Raw genomic sequence first — 7,203 nt, 5'->3', positions numbered from 1 at the left:
TAAATGCTTATACTCACAACCAAAGGGTGAAAGTCATAAGATGATTCTGAAGTAAACATTAAAGAAGAAAATTGAATAAAAACATTTTCGTAAACATGGAAAGGTAATTTGGGGTGATGGAAGGTTTAAGAAGAGATGGAGATAGAGGAATGGGAGAAATGAAGGGGGAAGGATGGTTAATCAAAATTAAGGATACATCAAATAAAAACATATGGAGTCTTATTATTTTGCAAGCCAATTTAAAAAATAAGTTTCAAAAGCTATTTATGAGGAAGAGGTTCTGCATATCTAAATAACACTGCTCTTAAAATCCAGGAGTAGCATGATACAGTCCCAGAGTCAAGTGTGAGAGTCCCCCATATGAGCTGTTGGGCAGGGAGTTCTTGGGTCCCCAATGAGTCTCCTACACCATTCTTGATTGCCCACCAGAACTAGTAGAAATGGCCTTATTGCTAGAAATACTGTGTAACTTGGTTGGCTTCAAGAAACAGAGAAATTAAGTTAGAAATGATCTGGAACTTCCTCCTTTCTGACTAGTTTTCATAGTGCCCCAAAGTGTTGCATGGCCTAATGAGAGAATAAAAAAAATCAATGGCCATACCCAGTCATGGAACTATCATGAACAATACCAACCTGTGAGGCAAGATGTGCCTACATACCAAACCCTGGCATGACTGTTGTTATCAGAACAACTGATTTCTGATTGGATTTAAGGAACACATGCTCCACAGAAGGAATTAATGCATAACCCAGGAAACAAGGTCAAAACACATGGTTAATGAGGTCTTTAACCCTCCAGGAGAATTTAGTATTATAACAGAATTTTAGTATTGTAACAGAAGTACTGTTATCCAGGTAAAGTTTCATGGTTCCATCCATGTTGCCCTTTATATATTTGTTTATACCGATAGACAAATATTATTCCTGAACTTTATCAAATAAACTTCTCTTTGCATTGAATATCACGAAGGCAGAGACAATGGCTGTTTAAGTGATGATAAGGACTGAGTTTTCCGTCCTAAACAGGATGTCATACCACTCCCTGCATGGCTCAGGCATCACCGGAAGAGGGTGTGGAAAGAACGTAAGAGTGAGAAGACAGGAAGAACAATGAAGTCCTATCTCCTGGACATGTCAGTCAACGCTGTCATGTAGTTATGACTTCACCAACTACATCTATATGAAAGGGGTATACACAAGTGTCTAGACATATCAACAGACAAGAATGTAGAGATTCCATAGGACCCTATCCTGTCTAAGAAACTCGAGCTACTGATGGATTCAGTAATTGTTCAGAGTTGTATGCCCACTGTTGTATCGTGGGAACTCCTTCGGCTAATATCCTTTAAGATACTGACCTACTTCGGGCGTGGTCATATGTACTATGTATACAGATGTAAAAGTGTGCATGGTCCCTTGACTGCTGGATTCAGTTCCAATCCCCTGCTCATGCAGAGGACTACAGATCTGTGTGTCTACTCCTAAAAAAAGAAACCTTTATTATATTCCATTGTGGGCTAGTGTGGGACTATTTTATTATAAGCAGCAACACTGTAAAGTCTACAGTTTCATACCAATGCTCACAGATTATCCTGGTTAAGTTTTGTAGGACTCAAAAAGAAAAGGTTTGAAAGGTAATGATAGGAAAATAATGAGTTGAGCTCAATGGGAGTAGAAGGGAGACTAGAAAGAGTGAGGGATTACTGTAAGTATGCATGTTATACATATATGAAAATAGAAAATGCATGCATTATGGTATTTTTTAAGAAAAAAAAGAAAACATACCTTCCCTTGGAGCAATTCAACCAAAGGCCTGTCCAGATAAGAATTCTCTGCTCTGATTTTTTTGTCTTCATGGATCTTTCAACATGGCTGTCTGTCTCTTACGTGAGTATGAATCTGTGCCTTTATGGAGCTGTCATGTGGATCTGTCCCTGTCCCTGTCCCTGTGTAGGTCCCTAACAGAGGGCTTCTGCTCTGGATTTATTAAACAGCACAGAACGCTTCACTAGTCACACTGATATGCCACTAAATTACTTTGAAATATAAGCATGAGAAAAATGCATGTATTGCAATAAATCAACTTTTAAAAATTTTCAGAGCAGCTAAACATGTCTAACCAGAACTAAATATGTCTCTAAAATGGAACTCTAGAAAGTCATAAATTCTAGAATACTAAGAATATTAGGTTGTGTTTTTTTTTTCTTTCTGTTTTGCTTTTCAAGACAGGGTTGCTCTGGAGCTTTGGAGCCTGTCCTGGAACTAGCTCTTGTAGACCAGGCTGGCCTCGAACTCACAGAGATCCGCCTGCCTCTGTCTCCCGAGTGCTGGGATTAAAGGCGTCCACCACCAGCTAGGGTGTGGTTTATTTCCTCAAGTAGTATTCCAACATTTAAATAATGTGCATAATAGCAAACTGTCCCCAGCTTGGTACCATTTTAAAGTCAGAGAAAACCAAGGCGTCTGCAGCTGTTAGGTAGCAAACAAAAGAAGATGTTATGCATACTAAATGCTATTATTCAATTTTCTCTGTTTCATCATTGGTGTCTTCTTAATACCTCCTAATGTCTTGTCCTTAGAGTTCACCTGCTTCCCGACACGAAAAAGTAATTAAGTCAATTTTCTGTCCTTTTTACATGTGAACCGCCGCCATTCCCTGGTTCTACATCTCACGCTCTCTCAAGGAGTGCTGTGGCTAAATACACCAGCATGTCAAAAGAATGATGCCCAGACTCCAGGACTCCAGAATTGTTTAAGTAATTTTTCATGAAACAAAACTAATTTGGATCATTTGCATAAGACAATTTGCTTTGAATATTTTCTTTTTGTCTATTTTAAAATTCTAAAGCCCATTTCAGATGTGACTCTGAATTAACTGCAAATGTCTAGAATGGCATTATCCCATATTATTCAGTGAAAAGCATGACTATGCAGTTATGGTAATTATGATAATAATATATTCTGTTAACATTATTTGAACGGCCGCAATTAAAATCAGATTTCCTTCAAACTGCAAAGCTCCAATGTTTATATTTTATCTAGGGTTTTTTTTCCTTTCTTGATTGACTAGCAGAAGCACATAATGATTACTCTAGGAGACAACATTTTTATCATAGTTTCAAGAATATTATTTAAGATTTAAAACCAGTGTCCTTAGTCTCAAAACAGATCAGCCATCACTGATTGCTAAAGATTAAGTGTTATTAGCCTTTATATGGAAAAAAGTGGGGCATATTGAACTGCTTTTAAAAACTTAACTGAGTCTGAAACATTATAGCTAAATTGTAGTTTATGGCAATAATGAAAAGTAAATCACAAAATCAAGGTTCTGGAAATTTACAGTAAATTTTATCCATCCTTCTGCAAATGTTACTATGAGATTGCTCTTTTCAACTATGACTTAGCTATTGCATTAACCTTGAACATTTCGTTGGAAGTAAATGACCATACTTGAGAAACAAACATTAAAGCAAACTAAATAATAATGTGAACTTTCACATTATTTACTTGTCTTTAAAAGGAAAAGTTAATGTGCATGCATCTGATGAAATCCCTTTCCTCCTGGAATCATGGTTTGCAATCTTTCACAAGTTTAGGGAATTTTAAAGCACATTGTCTTGGACTTTTGTTTGACTTTGTTTCTTGAATGACTCAGCAATGCTAGGACTTCATTACCACTGTAAATCCGGGTGAAAAGAATACACAGACAATAGAGAATAGTCTTTGGAACTGTTGTTCCAGAAGCATGGAGTGTGGGGATCACGATTTGAGCCCCGGATCCCAAATCCCCACCTCATTGACCTCCATCACTGCTTTTTCTTATTTTTGGTGTTTAAATTTCAGAAATCTCTATCTACAGCTTCTATTATTTGTGACTGGGGGAAATCATCTTAACTATTTACTCCTCATTTTGGCCTTTGCTTATTGAGGTTCATTTTTATTGTTTTGTTTGTAATCTTTCCTATTCAGCAGTCCTAAAGTTCACAACTTTACTGGATTTTTGGTGAAAGGACACTTTACTACTTCTGGGTGCTTTGGCTCTCCACCCTTCTCTCTCATCCATCCCTCTTCTCCCCTCTCCTTTCCTTTCTCTTTCGTCTCTTTCTGGTTTGTCCTCCTGTTTGTGCACATACAATCTATTGTTGCATTTTATTTTAAATCCTGGCCATTCATTCAGTCTCTGGAACAAGATCCTTCATATCTCTCACTGCTGATGTTTGATCACCTATAATTTTGTGGATTCTATTTATCAACCTCTGTGGTTTTGTTTCTTCTAGCCAATTGTCATGAAACTGCTTTGTTTTGATTTGAAGATTCATATCATTTGTGCCTTGTACCCTAAATCTCTCTGGCTAACATATTATCCATTTCACACTGCCTCAACAGAACAGCTACAGCACAACACGATTGCATATTAATTTTGATGTTAAATCATTTAGTTATTTCTTATCTTCCCTCCATAAAACATATTTTTGTTTATTCTAAATCCATCATTCTAGTAATTCTACTTTTTATCCTTTGGACTGGCTCTTTCTACAAAACACCGTGAGAGAGAGAGAGAGAGAGAGAGAGAGAGAGAGAGAGAGAGAGAGAGAGAGAGAGAGAGAGAGAGAGAGAGAGAGAGAGAGAGAGAGAGAGAGAGAGAGGAGATATGTATGCCAGGTGTATAGGGGTACAGAAAATATTTGGGTTGAAGACAATTTGCCAGAATCAGTTCTCTTCCTCCATAACGTGGGTTCTGTAGTAAGTGCATTTATCTGTTGAACCAACTACCTGGCCCTGTCTTTATGCTTTTGACAATTTAAAAAGTACTCATTAATTAGAATAATTAGTGTGAAGTAATCGTCTAGACTTTATTATAAGTATAAACATAAAAATCATTTTATTTCCTAAATAAATGGAAAATAGATCCAACATCCTGTTGTTTTTCAGGAGCTGGCATTGATTCCCTTAAATTAAGAACAGACGATGAGGATTTATTATTATATTAAATGAATATGGATGAGAATTTTAAATAAATTTGAATAAGTAAATGAAAATATATTTACTTCATATTTTTATAATAATCTACTGAAATCGTTCTTTTATAAAATATTCCATTCAGCATTTTTCAACATAGCATTACTCTGAAAACAACGTTGGATTTTGTGAACAGAAGTTATCACTAGTTGTTTAAATGCTTCCCACCTGCAGTTAGTGATCCATCCATCTTCTTCAGAAGTGTAAAGGCAGGTGCCAGGTCTAGTCCTGTATGTCTTCAATGAGCTACTGAGTGGGTGAAACTTCCCTTCTGTAGAGCAACAAAGTTACTCCAATGTTGTCTAAGTTACAGAGTCATATACTTAGGCCAGTTTCTTACTACCTCTTAGGCTTTGCTTGAGGATACTCAGTGCTGTGGAATAAGACTTACATTGGTCAAAACAATACATTTAGAATGTATTCTTACTCTCTCTCCTTTTTCTTGAGTTTCTTTCTTTTTGTATGTTTGTTTGTTTTTAGAAAGCATCTCAACTACATAGTTTAGGATGGTCTCAAAATCACATTAATACAGTCTCAGCATTTCAAATGCTTGGTACGGTCACTATGCCCAGCTACAACATTAAAAAATTATATAGTACCATAGACATCTATCAAATTTCCAATTTGTTCAGCTTTCATAGTCATATGCATTCATATAACCAACACCTGAAGAGAATACAGAACATTTCCATCACCCTAGAACAATTACTCCCACCGTTTCTTCTTAACTCAGATATTGTCCTGTAGTTTAAGATACCAACTAAGAGTGTCCCTTAGACGGAATTACTTAGTAAAAAAGAGAAACAATGTTTTAAAATCCAGACTTAAGATTCACCTGAAGACTAGACTTAAATTACCACAGGGTAACTATAACTGTAACCATGATTTAACAACCAGCTATGAACTGTAACATTGGTTTGCATTTTATTAAAAATGTCAACATTGATTTTCAGATGCAAATTTTCATATTCTAGGATTATTCAGAACTTGTATTCAGTTTTAATTTCTTGAGAATTTTATAGACTAGTAAGGTATTTACATATTTTTTACCCCTCCTTCCCTCATAACTTCTTCCTCCAATACATAACTTCCCCCTTCAAATTCATGATCTCTTCTTTAATTATTATTGCTATATGTATTGTGGTAGTTTGAAAGTAATTGGCCTTCATAATCTCACAGAGAGTGGCACTATTGGGAGCTGTGACATTGTTGGAGTGGATGTGGCTTGTTAGAGGTACTGTGTCACTGTGGGTGTGGACACAGGATACTGCCCAATGTCTTAGTTTTCTTGTTGCCTACAAGATGTAGGACTCTCAACTACTCCAGTATCATTTCTGCCTGCATGCCATCAGGCTCCTCACCATGATGATAATAAAGGAACCTCTAAAATTGTAAGCGAAACACCCCAATTAAATGTTTTCCTTCATAAGGGTTGACATGGTCATGGGGTCTCTTCACAACACTGAATACCCTAAGACAGGCATGTATATGTACATGCAAATATTTTACATTACACATACATACATACATAAGTTAATATAAGTATAAGCTGCTGAATATATTTATTGTCATTCATATGTATGTGTCTTTAGGGATGACCACTGGGGATTTGATAACCTATCAGAGGTGCACACCTAGAGGAGACAGGTTATCCTTCTCTTAACTGCCATTAATTGACTATATCTATTCATCTAGGGGTAGAGTTTTGTGAGATTTTTCTCAACAAAGGCATTGTCAGCTGGTGTTGTTGTTCAGGTCCTATAATGGTTACAATTTTTTTGCAGTTTCATGGGGGCATCTTTCCTGTCCTATCTAAAAGATAGTATCTAGAAACAGGTGCTGTGGTCCTCTGCCTCATACAATCTTTTTGCCTTCTATTCTCCGAAGTTTACTGAGCCTCGAGTATAGGGCTTGTGCTATTGATACTTCATATGGAGTTGGGCACCCAACAATCAGCTGTTGTCTACATTTTGAGTAGCTATGTCTTTCTGTAATGATCTCTTCCTGCTACAAAAGAAGTTTCTTTAATTAAAAATGCAAATTACACTTATCTGTGACTATAAGGATACTTATGTGTAATATAGTTAAGATTTACACACTGGCCAAAAAAAAGAAAGGTGGCAATAGTTTGTTCTCCTCTAAGATCTACGACCTTATCAAACAGAAGTCGTTGATTAGTTTTAT

Source organism: Arvicola amphibius, chromosome 3, assembly GCF_903992535.2.
Source record: "Arvicola amphibius chromosome 3, mArvAmp1.2, whole genome shotgun sequence".
NCBI classification, from domain to species: domain Eukaryota; kingdom Metazoa; phylum Chordata; class Mammalia; order Rodentia; family Cricetidae; genus Arvicola; species Arvicola amphibius.
This window is presented reverse-complemented; position numbering follows the sequence as displayed.